This window comes from Myotis myotis, unplaced genomic scaffold (assembly GCF_014108235.1).
Source record: "Myotis myotis isolate mMyoMyo1 unplaced genomic scaffold, mMyoMyo1.p scaffold_m19_p_8, whole genome shotgun sequence".
Classification (NCBI taxonomy): domain Eukaryota; kingdom Metazoa; phylum Chordata; class Mammalia; order Chiroptera; family Vespertilionidae; genus Myotis; species Myotis myotis.
The window spans coordinates 93,391,740-93,407,635 of NW_023416390.1; the positions used below are offsets into that span (position 1 = coordinate 93,391,740).

General features: G+C 52.1%; 1 long non-coding RNA gene across 1 annotated transcript; it reads right to left on the reverse strand.

Moving 5' to 3' along the window:
* Positions 1–1,451: 1,451 nt before the first annotated feature.
* Positions 1,452–4,831, reverse strand: LOC118662259. Its single transcript, XR_004969655.1, has 3 exons — positions 3,605–4,831; positions 2,560–2,682; positions 1,452–2,097 (listed from the first exon to the last, which is right to left on the reverse strand). It is a non-coding gene; the product is annotated as an uncharacterized LOC118662259 (long non-coding RNA).
* Positions 4,832–15,896: the final 11,065 nt, after the last annotated feature.

Consider the following 15,896-nt stretch of genomic DNA (forward strand, 5'->3'; position numbering starts at 1 on the left):
GGGAGGGGCGGCCTAGTGCTTCTACAAAGACTTCCTGCATGAGGCCGACTGTGATCCCAGGAGCCTCTCTCTGGCTGTCTCTTTCCTTGGTTGTCTCTGTTAAACTCCTGGTTGCTCTCCCTTTTGCTTGTTGCTTCTAGTACCATGGAACTTGGGCACCCTATTAGTTTCTCTCAACCAAAATAACCATCGTTTTCAAAAACACCTTTACACATGGAACTTTCCCCTTTGTTTCAAATAAGGTCAATCCCCTTCAGACAGAGCCGGGCTTCTTAGTCATCATGGCCTGACTCTCCCGGGACAGTCTCTGACCATCCAGAGGATCTAGCTTTGGGTTCAATCTACTTATCCCAGAACAGCACTTCTCAAAAAGGGCTGTGGGGTGACCCTAGCTCCTGGTCTTCTTGGATCGCCCTCCGACTGAGGAGGTTTCTCCTATCAGCAAGCTGAGGTGTAAGGGGGGTGGGGGGCGGGAGGGGATTATCAGTGAGAGCTGCTGGGAGCTGCCTCCTCATGAGTGGAGTCTGGGAGGGTGGCCTCCATGCTGGCTGCATCCAGCAGAATGCCTGGAACAGGGTTTCTGTGCGATGAGTCTGGCAGAAAGGAATGAGTTGTGGCTCAGTTGCTACATATCTCTTATTGAGATTTAGTAGATTTTCTTGATTTAATGTTTCTTCACCTGCTTGGGAATTGGGACAATTTCCAGAGACTCTATTGTTTTTTTAAATAATTTTCTCCAGTTAAATGGTTGTTTTCTTGGGAAAAGAGTCTACCGTACCTTTTACTTCCAGAAATAGATTCACCTCTGGGGTTTTGTTTATTTATTTACTAGAGGCCCAGTGCACAAAATTCGTGCACTTGGGGGCTCCCTGAGCCCAGCCAGCCCCTCTTGCAATTGGAAGCCCTCTGGGGATGTCTGACTGACGGGAGGCGGGAGAGTCTCCCATCACCGCTGCTGCGCTTGCGAGCCATGAGCCAGCTTCTGGCTGAGCAGCACTCCCCCGTAGGAGTGCACTGACCACCAGGGGGCAGCTCCTGCTTTGAGTGCCTGCCCCTGGTGGTCAGTGCACATGATAGAGACCAGTCGTTCTGCTGTTCAGTTGATTTGCATATTAGCCTTTTATTATATAGGATGTTTACTGCCTTTTCACCTATCAATGTCAAACCCATCAGGCTTTATTGGTGTCTCAGCTGTTGTATGCACTTCTATAGTCAGGGCTGCCCAATAACTTGCCCTGTACAATGTTCTAACAGTTTTTTTCACATTTAATTTCAAAAGCTGTGAGAAACAAATTTTGACTTTCAAATTATTTAAATCTCTCAATTCTTTTTTTAAAAAATATATTTTATTGATTTTTTACAGAGAGGAAAGGAGAGGGATAGAGAGTTAGAAACATCAATGAGAGAGAAACATCCACCAGCTGCCTCCTGCACACTCCCTGCTGGGGATGTGCCCGCAACCAACGTACATGCCCTTGACTGGAATTGAACCTGGGACCCTTGAGTCCGCAGGCTGACGCTCTATCCACTGAGCCAAACAATTCCTTTTTAAGTTCTGAATTATTTGTCTTAAGTGATAATGAGACCTAACTGCCACAATAGTATGTGAAAATGTTCTATTACATAAGATACAATAAGCTAAAATTGTGCAGTGGACAATGAAGAAGATGCGTTTATTTAGCCGACTGCACTGGGGAAAGGCTCATTCGTGAGGAGCAGCCCCAAAGTGGAAGGAGGCCTGGTACCCTACGGAGGCAGGGGAATGAGGGGTGGTGAGGCACAGTGGCGGTGGGCCCAGGCTTCCAGCACAGGGCGTCTTGTGCAATTAGCCATCTCCCAGAACACAAAACGGAGGGGACGCTCCCACTGTCACTTCTCATAGAGGCACAGGGCTTGAATACAATTCGAAGTGGTTGTTCCCAACAATATCAATTGTTGTTGAACAACTAGAAGCTAGCATGGTCCCCCTGAGGAACTAAGCAGAGCCTGAGAGCGGTCTCAGGGACGCTGGTTAGTGCTGCTTCATCTTTTGGAAGGTGGTGGCAAATGTCAGTTGTTTCAGGGTCCGGGAGGCCAGTCAGCTTAAAGGAGGGATGCCTACATGAAAAAGGGAAATATTAATATAAAAGCTATGAGTCGGGAGTTAAACCCTGAAAGTATCTAGTCAGTGGGTTCCAAGAAGTCGGTGGAGGAAAATCTTCCAGTTATGCAGGGGCACTGCTTGGTGAGTTTCCTGAAGCCCTGAGCTAGCGTCCGTGCTCTTGGTCCTGCTGTCGACAGCCTTGGCTGCCTCTCAGGGGCGGGCACGTCAGCCCGCGCCTTTCCCAGGCCTGGCCAGGGCACTCCAGTTCATGAAGTGTCTGCTGCAGTGGGGAGGCTCTGGTTTATGACAAGTCATAGGCTGCAGCCCACAGGCCTCCTCAGGTCCTGGGGAGAGGGCCAAGCACCCTGAAGACTCACTAGGGGCCTGGGTGGCTGGCCTCAGTGTAGGTGAGGCCACGTCAGGTGGGTGGGAGGAAAATCAGAGATGGAAGAATTTAAAACTTAGTAAGGATTGACCATTTGGGCAGGCGGCAGGATCCAGCCAATGTGCAGGCAGGTCCCAAAATCAATTCTTCCACAGCAGGGGCCGTCAATTGCATCTCCACTAGACAAGGTAGATTTTGCATCTTCATCAGTTACCTGCAATTTACAAAGAGATGCAAAGTTGTCCAAAGACAATGAGCAAGACTAGAATCTGATCATCTAGAAGAATGTGCTGTGAACTATACATAGTTTTTCACTGAAACACAATTTCTTTCCTTCAGTCTCCTCCCTTCTGATAAAAGATCATCCTATATAATAAAAGGCTAATATGCAAATTGTCCCCTCAGGAGTTCGACCAGGAGACCAGGAGTTTGACCGCTTGCTCACTATGACATGCGCTGAGCCAGGGTCAGCACAGAGCATGGCAGGTGACCAGCAGTGGAGGCAGGTGCTGAGGGAGCGAGGGAAGGAGGAGGCAGGGAGGCAGGAGGTGGGGAACCTGATCAGCCCTGAACACTGGCCAGGCCTAGGGACCCTACCCGTACATAAATTCCGTGCACCAGGCCTCTAGTCTTAAATAAAGATTAGTCTTGACCACACAACGAGCTGCCCACTTAGATGTGGCCCCACTATTTCACAGGTGTGGCAGCAATGGCATTAACCAGAGCCTTCCTAAGATGCTTTGAGTTTTCATAAGGAATTTCATATTGTGCTTTTTTTTTTGCACTGCTAAATATGGTTGTCTTTATTTTCTTTTTCTTTGCCCAGCCCTATCTAAACAAAATAAAACTACAGGACTAAAATTAACAACCCATTAAAATCAACAATAAGTTATGAAAAATCATCAAGCTTTTTAAAACGTAATTACAGGTAGTTAAATTATTTAAAGTATACAAAGTTCAAAGAGCCAGGGGTAAGGAGGTCTCCAAAAAGGCTTCCTGGGATAAGGAGCGAGGAGAGGCCAGGGAGGACACGTGGGGAGTTGAAGGAAAAAGGGACCACCTGACATCAAAGTGCAGGCTAGGAATTTCACTTAAAATAACATTTCTGGAAATATAGATCAGAGCAACAATAGCACCTGCACAGCGGGACTGTGAGGGAGGAGAGAGGCTGCCTGCAGGAAAGTGGAAGCAAATCTTCACTCTGAAATGAGACAAGGCAGACGTTAGCTGGGTTCACTGTGACAGTGTGTCTCCTGCAGGTGCCAGGTGGAGAAAGCTGGTGATGGTTCCAAAAGAGGACAAGGCAGCACTGGCCTTTCCCTGCCTAGCCCAGACCTCACTCACTCTGTGCACTTAAAGAGTGAGGCGTTTTATCATTATCAAATGCTGCATCAAAACAGGTGATTTCCCCCCCACGTTTTTCCTCTATAAAAGACATGTGTTTTTATGGACAAGCTTTAACAAGATGTCATTTTGGTTTTTAACACATACAAGCAGTTATCAAATCTGAAATAAAAATGCTGCCGTGGCTCAGACCTGCTAATCTGCCTGCACAACTCTTCTGGCCCCTGCAGACACGGAGGCCCATGGCGCTTCTTCCTTCTGGCCCTGAATCCGAACTCGGGCCCTGTGGGAGGCTGCGCATGGTCTGCCCATGCTGCCGGGGCCCCGGGGCAGCGAGCAGCTGGCTGGGTGCCCTAGTGCTAATGTGCACGGGAAGGTTGGCTTGCTGAGCATGGATCCAACAGGGGCTGAGCTGCATGATGGTCCCTTTCAAACGGCTGTGTGGGCGTCTCTCCTTTTGCAGCATGAAATGAGTGTGTGGTTTTTTAAATTAAAGAACTGGTCATCCACAGGCTTCTGATAAGCTGGCGCAGGCTGAGTTTCAATCGCTGTGGAGCTATCCAAGATTGATGCCCATGACCTTGTCCTGCCATATTATAGATCTGATTCTGTTTTTAGAACCATAAAGCTCAGGAGGTGTTCAGCATTCCATCCTTAAATGTCTACCCTAGAAGTAAACTAGGCAAGGAAAAAAGAGGATGGAGAATTTCCAATGTCCTTTCAAATTAACTAAATCAAGTCAAGAAAATTTCACATGCGTTTTCTGCTGCCATTAGAAATTGTGATTTCCAAACATGAATATTAATGAATATTTGTTCTGCTGAGGAGGCTTTGCCCCACTTTTTGCTAAGTATTTGCTTAAATAGAGGCCTTCTGACCCTTATGTTCAGAGTGATTTTGTTTAGATCAGTTTTAAAGGAGATTGTGTTGCCCTGACTGGTTTGGCTCAATGGATAGAGCGTCGGCCTGCAGACTGAAAGGTCCCAGGTTCGATTCCGGTCAAGGGCATGTACCTAGGTTGTGGGCACATCCCCAGTAGATGTGCAGGAGGCAGCTGATCGATGTGTCTCTCTCATCAATGTTTCTAACTCTCTATCTATCTCTCTTCCTCTCTGTAAAAAATCAATAAAATATATATATTTAAAAAATTAAAAAAAATAAAGGAGACTGTGTCAAGGGCACATGCCTTGGTCGCAGGTTCCCTGACCCTGGTGGGAGGTCCGTGCAGGAGGCAGCCACTTCATGTGTCTCTCTCACATCGATGGTCTGGCTCTCCCTGTCCCTTCCACTCTGTCTAAAAATCAATGGAGAAATATCCTCAGGTGAGGATTAACACAAAAAATTTTTTTTAAATAAATTAGTTTAGAAATATTAATCTAGTCCTATTTGCCTACACAGTGTGAATTTATCTTTAAAATATTTCTGAGTTAATTTCCAAAAAAATTTTTTTTCTATTGCCCTTTGAAAATATTAGAAGTTCAAGTTTCTTAACTTTTGGAATTTAAGAATATTCCATTTGTACAAGATGCTCATTATCTCTAAGCTAATCATAAAAGTGCTCCTTTAAGCACTTTTATAATCTAGTGGCCCATGCACGGATTTGTGCACATTGAAAGGAAATTAATTAGAAGAAAGATTCATGCAGTAATTACGTTACTGCAAAAAAATTACATGTCAAAATAGTATATATAATATAGTATTATAAAATTAAAATACAAAATATTTTAATATTGCTATTTGCCCTTTCTCTATAATGGAAGTGTCAGAGATGAAAGAAAATTAGTAAAATGTATATAAAAATAATATATAAATTGATTAATAAATAAACAATAACAACATGATATAACAACAAAGTGCCAATAGCTGGTCTTCAGATACATTCTGGCATCGCGTGCGATTGGCGCCAGCGAGAGCTTTATATGCACCAGCATATGCGAGTCAACGTTTATTTTTAAATTGCCAGTGCGCAATTTATGTTATATGTACTGGCCGGTCAGTCAGCCAGATGAACAGACAGCTGGTCTCTTAGCGTTTTAGAATATAGAGATTTGGCAGTGCCACCCAGTGACAGGAAAAGGTCACCCATACCCATGAAAGTGAAGGCCGTTCTGAACCACAGAGGCCTCCACACGCAGACAGAGGGATCAGGAGCTGGTAGCTCCAACTCTAAAAGTTCACGCTGCTCAGTAAATGAAAGGCGCGCCGCCCGCCTCTCCGGGCGGTGCGGGAGGAGGAGTCTGGCCGCTGGGCTCTGGGATCCCTCCGCGGCCGCCGGCCTCCCCGGAGCGGGTCCGAGTGTCCGGGCCGGCTGCGTGGTGGCCGGCGGCGGGCCGAGGGGTGGGGCCGGGCGGCGACCGACCGCGGGGGAGGTCATGGGAGCGGAAGGCCTCACCGCCTGGCTCTTCCCTCCCTTCCCCCGTGGTCGGCTCCCCGCTTGCCCGCGCTGGGGCCGGGGGTCCATGCGGCCCTTGGGGCCCGGTCGGGGGGCCGGGCCTGCGTGGGCCAGCCGCTGGGCCCCATGGGGGAGGCATTGGCTCCCCAGCCCACGGTGGGAGCCCGGCGTGGGCTGCCACCCGCCCGCTGCCTCCCGGACCGGGCCCAGTGCGGCGGCGGCGGCGGCGGAGTGGGGCGCGTGCCCTAGCTCGGGGAGGCCGCCATGCTGCAGTGCACCGGCCCCATGGCCGGGCCTGCTCCGAGCGGATGCCGCGCCTCCAGAGCTGGGCCGCTCCACCGGCCGCACCCCGTTTGCTGGGCCTCTGCTGCCCAGACGCGCTGGAGTCCCAGTCTGCCCGCAGGCCAGCTGCGGGTGCTGTGCGGGGGGCCGTCCTGCCTTGTGGTGAGTTCGAGCGGCAGCGGCAGGAGCCGGGCAAGGACTGCGCCCTCCATCTTGCCTTGGGTCCTCCATCTTGGGACAGAGCCATGTGCGCCCTCCATCTTGCCTTGGGTCCTCCATTTTGGGACGGTGCCATGTGCTTCCTCACGGGAAGAAGCCGCTACTAGCCACACCCAGGATTTCTCTGGACTAACCAATAATAATCAAGGGAAGTGCACACCATCACTATGACCACATCCTGTACCGACTCGCGCCTGGCCAATCGGCGGGGCCCACAGTCCCCTCTCCTGCCCTCACTCCACCCCCCTTTAAAACCCCCTGTCCCATCAGGCCTCTCTCTCTCGGCCACTGGAGCTTACCGTTGCATCGGTGAGTGTGGCAGGGGAGCCAAACCTAGGTTTGAAATAAATGACTCTTTGCTTTTGCATCGGACTGACTGGCTCCCTGAAGGTCTTGGGAACTTTGAAATCTGGGCACAACATTTTGGGGGCTCATCCGGGATTCCCAGGACCATCGAGGGACCCCCAGTCCGAAGAGTCTGACTGACCGCGCGGTAGGTGTGTTGTTGTTTGTTGTGTGTTCTGTTCGGTGTGAGCTCGTTTCTGGAATCTGTAATTGCCTGAGGGGTCTAGGTGGACGCGCCCAATAAAGACCACAGGCAGGGGGGAGTTGGAAGACGTTCCGCCCCCCCAGGAGGGATGGATATGCCCCTCGCGGAAAGCAGGTCGCTCCTGCTAGCTAGTCTGGTATAAGGCCATTGTCTAGCTTTCGGGTTTGGCTTCCATGGAGTTGGAAGCCTGTTTTGGTTTTGCTTCCATGGAGTTGGAAGGCTGTATTTTCGGGCCCGTTTGTTGTTTGTGTTTGTGTCTTTTTGGTTTTATTTTGTGGACTCACTGGACGGACATTATGGGACAGACTCAAACTACTCCTTTAAGCATTATGGTCGATCATTTCAGAGAGGTAAGGGAAAGAGCCAGCGACCTCAGTGCAGAGGTTCGGAAAGACCGATTGCAGACTTTTTGTTCCAGGGAGTGGCCAACTTTGGACGTTGGGTGGCCGCCGGAGGGGACTTTTGACCTCCCCACCATCCGCCGAGTCAGGGATGTCGTCTCCCAACTTAAGGGGGGACGTCCTGGTCAGCTTTCTTACATTGTTACTTGGCAGGACCTCGTGGAAGACCCGCCATCTTGGCTCAGGCCCTTCCTACCTCCACGTCCTCCTGGGCCGAAGCCCATTCTTGCTTTGCAGAGAACGGAAAAGGAGGAGAGGAGGAGGACTCTCACCCAGCCTTCAGCCCCTCCCCTCCCTATCCTGCAGGGGGGGACTGAAGAAGAACTAATCTTTCCTCCCCCATATAGCCCACCGGGGGACGAACCTTCCACGCCGGGAGTGGCTGGGGGCGGAGTTCTGGGAGTGGCCTCGGTAGGAGGCCCGCCTCTCACCTGGCAGAGGGCTCAGCGGGAACTCTCTGCTGCAGCACCTGACTCCACTATCAAGACCCTGCCCTTACGGGCCGCTGGACCCCCGGATGCGGATGGCAACCAGCCCTATCATTATTGGCCTTTTTCCACATCCGATCTCTATAACTGGAAGGCACAAAACCCCAAGTTTTCTGAGAAACCAGGGGGACTTATTGACTTGCTAGATTCTGTTCTTTTCACCCATCAGCCCACATGGGACGACTGTCAGCAGCTTTTACAGGTTCTGTTCACGACGGAAGAGAGAGAAAGGATCCTCAATGAGGCCCGGAAAATGGTTCCAGGCGTGGACGGAAACCCAACTGCCAACCAGGTCCAGATAGATGTCTCTTTTCCCTTAATTAGGCCTGAATGGGATTTCAACACGGCAGAAGGTAAGGAGAGGCTTTCGGTCTACCGTCAGACCCTAATGCGGGGTCTCAGAATGGCTGCTAGAAAGCCAACTAATTTGGCCAAGGTGGGGAATGTTCAGCAGGAAAGGGATGAGTCTCCAGCTGCCTTTTTAGAACGGATCATGGAGGCTTACCGCACCTACACCCCCATGAATCCAGAAGCTCCTGAAAACAAGGCAGCTGTGATCATAAGCTTTGTAAACCAATCGGCCGCGGATATTAAAAGGAAACTACAAAAAGTAGATAGCTTGGGAGAGAAGAGTTTACAGGATTTACTGGCAGTGGCAGAGAAGGTATACAATAACCGAGAGTCTCCAGAAGACAGGCAAGCTCGCGTCGTGGCTGCCACTAGCAGTAGGCAAGCTCGGGACCTGGCTAGGGTCCTGCTGGCTACGACCATGGACTTCCCCACAGGGCAAGACCGTCGCCTCCGACAGCTTGTAAGCAATAAAGGAAGAGGTAAGCAGACCACCCAAGAGGGGAGGCGGGGGCTACGGAAGGATCAATGTAAGTTTTGCATGGACATAGGGCACTGGGCTCGAGAATGTCCGAAGAAGGCCGGTGAGAAGGGAGACAGGACTGACCGAGTCAAGGTCTTAGAGCTGGGTGAACTGAGTGATTAGGGGAGTCAGGGTTCAGACCCCCTCCCCGAGCCCAGGATAACTCTCAGAGTGGAGGGGACTCCTGTTAACTTCCTTGTTGACACCGGGGCACAACATTCGGTCCTCCGTACCCCGCAAGGAAAACTGGCGAATAAAAAGTCCTGGGTGCAAGGAGCAACTGGTATGAGCCAGTATTCATGGACTACCCGAAGGACAGTAGATTTAGGAACAGGCCAGGTATCCCACTCTTTCATGGTAATACCGGAATGCCCATACCCACTATTGGGACAGGACCTACTGACCAAAATTGGAGCTCAAATAACTTTCAGACAGGGGGGGCCTCAGGTCACCGATGGGGAGGGCCGCCCCATTCAGGTCCTGACCATGAGGCTAGAGGATGAATATCGCCTCTACCAGAAGACTTCCCTGGTGGAGGGCAGTATGGACAAATGGCTACAAGAATTCCCAACAGCATGGGCAGAGACAGGAGGGGTGGGGCTGGCCGCCTACAGGGCCCCAGTCCTGGTAGAACTAAAACCAGGAGAAGATCCGGTAAGAATCAAGCAGTACCCCATGCCTCAGGAGGCACGGAAGGGAATTCAGCCTCATATCAGGAGACTGAAGAGCTTGGGGGTGTTAGTTCCCTGCCAGTCTGCGTGGAACACTCCCCTACTGCCAGTTAAAAAGCCCCAGACAAACGACTACAGGCCAGTACAGGACCTCCGAGAAGTAAATAAAAGAGTTATGGACATACACCCAACAGTCCCAAACCCGTACACTCTCTTGAGCTCCTTGTCGCCCTCTAAAGTCTGGTACACGGTATTAGATCTGAAAGATGCCTTCTTCAGTCTACCCCTAGCACCTCTTCGCCTTTGAGTGGCATGACCCAGAGGAGGGCGTCAGTGGACAGCTGACTTGGACACGCCTACCCCAGGGGTTCAAAAACTCGCCCACCATCTTCGACGAGGCGCTGCACGAAGACCTGGGTGAGTACAGAAGGGAACACCCCAACCTCACCCTCCTCCAGTATGTAGATGACATCCTGATTGCTGCAGACACAGCCAAGGACTGTGAGCGGGGGACCCAAGATCTATTGGCCACCCTGGGGGCCTTAGGGTACCGGGCATCCGTGAGGAAGGCTCAGTTATGTCGAGAAAGGGTGAGTTACCTGGGATACATCCTAGAGGGCGGGCAGCGGCGGTTATCGGATGCCAGAAAAGAGGCTGTTTTGAAAATCCCTACTCCCACCTCCCGAAGAGAAGTAAGGGAATTCCTAGGATCGGCCGGCTACTGCCGCCTCTGGATACCGGGTTTTGCCGAAATCGCCAGGCCCCTATATGAAGCTACCAAAGAGGGAAGGGCGTTTGACTGGACTGAGAAAGATGAAGCTGCCTTTAGGCAGTTAAAGAAGGCCCTTCTAGGTGCCCCAGCCCTGGGCCTGCCAGATATTACAAAGCCCTTTCACCTCTTTGTGGATGAACACAAAGGGATAGCGAAAGGGGTCTTGACTCAAGCTTTAGGCCCCTGGAGCCGCCCAGTGGCTTATTTGTCCAAGAAGTTAGATCCTGTAGCTGCCGGCTGGCCACCGTGCTTGAGAATTATCGCGGCAACAGCGCTCTTAGTCAAGGACGCTGACAAATTGACCCTGGGGCAGGAAATCTGGATCACAACCCCACATGCCATTGAGGGAGTCCTGAAGCAGCCTCCTGACAGATGGATGAGTAACGCACGTATAACCCATTACCAGAGCCTCCTACTCAACCCTCCAAGAGTGCGGTTCCACCCCACTGCGGCCCTCAATCCTGCTACTTTGCTGCCCGACCCTGACTTAGATGCCCCACTACACGACTGTGCGGGAATCCTAGAGCAGGTACATGGACTCCGGAAGGACTTGACCGACCAGCCCCTCCCTGATGCAGAGGCCACCTGGTTCACGGATGGGAGCAGCTTCGTGAGGGACGGGTGCAGGTATGCGGGTGCAGCAGTGGTCACTGAAATGGACACTGTGTGGGCGGAGGCCCTGCCCTCTGGGACGTCAGCCCATCGAGCAGAACTCATCGCCCTTACTAAGGCACTGACACTGGGGGCTGGGAAGCGGCTTAACGTTTACACAGACAGCCGTTATGCATTTGCTACAGCTCATGTCCACGGGGCAATCTATCAGGAGAGAGGGCTGCTGACGGCAGAGGGACGGACAATAAAAAATAAGCAGGAGATTCTCGATCTGCTTGCGGCCTTATGGCTTCCTGCCAAGTTAGCCATAATCCACTGCCAGGGGCACCAGAAAGCCGATGACCCGGTAGCAAGAGGTAACCAAAAGGCTGACCAGGCTGCGAAGGCAGTAGCCCTTACCTCGGTCCCTACCATGGCCTTACAACTCCCAGACCCAGGGGACCCAGTCTTACCAGACCAGCCCAAGTACTCCCAGGAAGAATTGCAATGCATCAGAAAGCTCCCCAGAGCCCAGGAAATAAAGGGATGGTGGCATACACCAGAAGGGGAACTCATACTGCCAGACCGGCTCGGGGACACGGTATTAGAACATATGCACCGGTCCACTCACCTGGGAACCCGGAAAATGAAGGACTTAATCCGACATGCCGGGATCAAGATTCACCAGCAGGATATCAAGATAGATCAGGTTGTATCTGCCTGCAAGACCTGTCAACTCACAAACACAAGAGCTGGATCAAATGAAAGAGGGACCAGGCTCAGAGGCACCAAACCGGGAGCACAATGGGAAGTCGACTTCACTGAAATTAAACCAGGGAAGTATGGTTATAAATATCTTTTAGTATTTGTAGATACCTTCTCTGGCTGGGTAGAGGCATACCCAACCAAGCATGAAACAGCTCAGACGGTGGCCAAGAAGCTGCTGGAAGACATCTTACCCAGGTATGGTTTTCCTGCTATGATAGGGTCCGACAACGGGCCAGCCTTTATTTCACAGGTAACACAGGTAGTAACCAGGGCTATTGGGGCAAATTGGAAATTACATTGTGCTTATAGACCCCAGAGTTCGGGTCAGGTAGAAAGAATGAACAGAACTCTAAAAGAGACCCTTACCAAATTAACCATGGAGACGGGTGGGGACTGGGTGGCTCTCCTACCGTATACCCTTTACCGGGTAAGGAATTCCCCATACACCCTGGGCTTTACTCCCTATGAAATCATGTTTGGCAGGCCACCCCCTATCATTCCTAACCTTAAAGCTGACCTTCTCGCTGAATTTGAAAATCAAGAACTATCTCTTTCTTTGAGAGGGCTTCAGAAGGCACATGAGGACATTTGGCCACGTCTCCGCGCCATCTACGAGGCCAGCCCAACCCCAACTCCTCATCAGCACAGACCAGGAGATTGGGTCTACGTCAGAAGGCACCGCCGGGAGACCTTGGAGCCACGTTGGAAGGGTCCCTACACTGTGGTGCTGACGACCCCCACCGCTCTCAAGGTAGATGGCGTCGCGACCTGGGTCCACCACACTCACGTGCGGTCAGCAGATCCATCCATGACCCGGAAAGACTTCATCACCAAATGGAGCATCGATCGAGATCAATGCAACCCGCTCAAGCTCAAGCTACGGCGTGCTCGACCTGCCTGATGCCGGTAACATGGCTCGCGATCACTCCTGTCACCAGGAGCCCCCACAATACTGTGTAATACACTTAGATACTGCCTGCATCTTCATGGACATGGCTCCAAAGAGACAAGGACAATTTATAGGATCACATGTTTAGTAGAACCTTTGATTCTTTTGCAGGTATGTTGGCTGTCCTGGAAGGGAGCTGTGTGGGGTGACCCCCAAAAGTAAAGGGTGTCTAGCTGGCAAGGGGGCAGGTGCCCAACTGGGCAGGAAAGGGTGCCCATCAGGTTTTGGACTCTGTTGAGAGACAGCTAACAGTTGGCAGCCTGTATACTGCCTTGCAGGCCTGAGTCACCATGCCCATGTCAGGGGTAGTAAAGCTGGAAAAAAAAAAAGGCCTGTTTAGAATAGAAGGTTTGGGGCATAGTTATGCATAGGTAGGTTTTATGCCAACAGTTACTGTTTTGTTTTAAATCCATGAAAAGGAATTAGCAAGGAAAGTCAGAAAATCTTAGAGTAGATCAGTATGTTCTTCCCCTTATGTAATTCCTCCGGAATCTGGCGATATGTGAAGGGATTTATTCCCTCCTGGGAGGGCACTTAAGCATTCTGTATTGCCAAAAGGATCCCAATTGTCTACAGCTGTTGTCTGAGCTCTCCGTTCAAGCTGGGTTTATGAAAAGCTGGTACCATGGATCTGTCTCTTGCCCAATGGCGTAAGCTGGGCCCTCTCTGGAGAAGAAACCTGGGTTTCCCAAGAGATGTGATCAATGCCGGGGCCCCGCCAGCAGGCGAGGGGAACCCAAGGCGGGTGCTGGGCGTGGAGGCCACAGGGGGCATGGCTAACAAGGAGACAGAACTGAACCTCACATCACCCTACTTGGCCCAGAGATGGTTGGTAGTCAGAGACGGGTAAGACTCCACAGAGGTGGGGCGACCTAAGACAGACACAGCCGAGGGCCAGTAGGAGAGAACTTGGGGTTCAACAGAGGTGGGGCACAGATCCCCACCCCCCCCAATGGTGCAGGGGCTTGAACACTCGCCCCTTCTGAGGAAGGTCTCCTGTCCCCGTGGCTGCTTCTTGCTTCCCATGCCCAGCCCAGACCAGGAACCAAATAACAGAAGAGACTTGGTCCAGCTGAAAATGGTGCCCAGAAAAACGGAGGCCTAATTCAACAGACTCTAAATTTAAACCTAGCCTAACAAACAGGAATGCTTGAGCCTCTTCAAGGCAAATAGTACTAAATCTTGATTTGATTTTTTTGTGATAACCATGGAGGAATTCTAAGAAGAAAGATCCTATTTCAATAGAAGTTATTAAATCTAAAATGGTTTCTTTCACTTCCACTGGACCATTTGTTAACCTTATAGGGATAGTTCAGTTGATAGTTTTGGTGGAATAGAATTGCAGTCCGTCTCATGATTGAGCCAGAAGTTCCAAGACAAGGGGGGAATGAAAGGCGCGCCGCCCGCCTCTCCGGGCGGTGCGGGAGGAGGAGTCTGGCCGCTGGGCTCTGGGATCCCTCCGCGGCCGCCGGCCTCCCCGGAGCGGGTCCGAGTGTCCGGGCCGGCTGCGTGGTGGCTGGCGGCGGGCCGAGGGGTGGGGCCGGGCGGCGACCGACCGCGGGGGAGGTCATGGGAGCGGAAGGCCTCACCGCCTGGCTCTTCCCTCCCTTCCCCCGTGGTCGGTTCCCCGCTTGCCCGTGCTGGGGCCAGGGGTCCATGCGGCCCTTGGGGCCCGGTCGGGGGGGCCGGGGCCTGCGTGGGCCAGCCGCTGGGCCCCATGGGGGGGGCATTGGCTCCCCAGCCCACGGTGGGAGCCCGGCGTGGGCTGCCACCCGCCCGCTGCCTCCCGGACCGGGCCCAGTGCAGCAGCGGCGGCGGCGGAGTGGGGCGCGTGCCCTAGCTCGGGGAGGCCGCCATGCTGCAGTGCACCGGCCCCATGGCCGGGCCTGCTCCAAGCGGATGCCGCTCCTCCAGAGCTGGGCCACTCCAGCGGCCGCACCCCGTTTGCTGGGCCTCTGCTGCCCAGACGCGCTGGAGTCCCAGTCTGCCCGCAGGCCAGCTGCGGGGGCTATGCGGGAGGGCCATCCTGCCTTGTGGCGAGTTCGAGCGGCGGCAGCAGGAGCCGGGCAAGGACTGCGCCCTCCATCTTGCCTTGGGTTCTCCATCTTGGGACAGAGCCATGTGCGCCCTCCATCTTGCCTTGGGTCCTCCATTTTGGGACGGTACCATGTGCTTCCTCACGGGAAGAAGCCGCTACTAGCCACACCCAGGATTTCTCTGGACTAACCAATAATAATCAAGGGAAGTGCACGCCATCACTATGACCGACTCGCGCCTGGCCAATCAGCGGGGCCCACAGTCCCCTCTCCTGCCCTCACCCCACCCCCCTTTAAAACCCCCTGTCCCATCAGGCGTCTCTCTCTCTCGGCCACTGGAGCTTACCGTTGCATCGGTGAGTGTGGCAGGGGAGCCAAACCTAGGTTTGAAATAAATGACTCTTTGCTTTTGCATCGGACTGACTGGCTCCCTGGGGGTCTTGGGAACTTTGAATTCTGGGCACAACATAAACACAGGCTCGCCGTTCGCTGGCCACATCGCAAAGCTGTCTCTTTCCGGTGGGAACGAACCCTTAATCGGTTTGAGCTCAAAGCGGACAAAGGAAAAGTAACGAACATGATTCCCTGTCATCTTTTACGCAAGAGACAAGACCTATAAAACCCACGGTCAGTCCATGAAACGAAAGAAGCCTGCACCAGAAATCAAGTGAGACTCTATCAAATAGTATCCTTACCGCCCTCCCCCCCACCACCACTCCCCCCGCGCCCCCCCCCCATGGACACAGCAGGGAGCTGTGATGGGGCACGTTTACCGTCCTCAACATCTTTAGATGTAGATGGTGCGACTGTAGTTTGTGAAACAAGTCTTCTAATCTATTTTTCAGCCAAAATCCATCTTAAAATATTAAAAATAGTATAAATACATTTTCTTTACTTTAGAATAAATATTGATTCTAAAATAGTAGCAGTTTTCGATTGAAATGTAAATGTCGAAGCTTTGTGTATTTATTTCCCGTGTCCCTTAAGTTCACGGATAACTCCGGGATCACAGTGACGGCCCCGGACGGTAATGAGGTTGCCGAGATCACAGCTTATACCATAAAAGACCACGCACACCCTGCACCTGCTCAGTG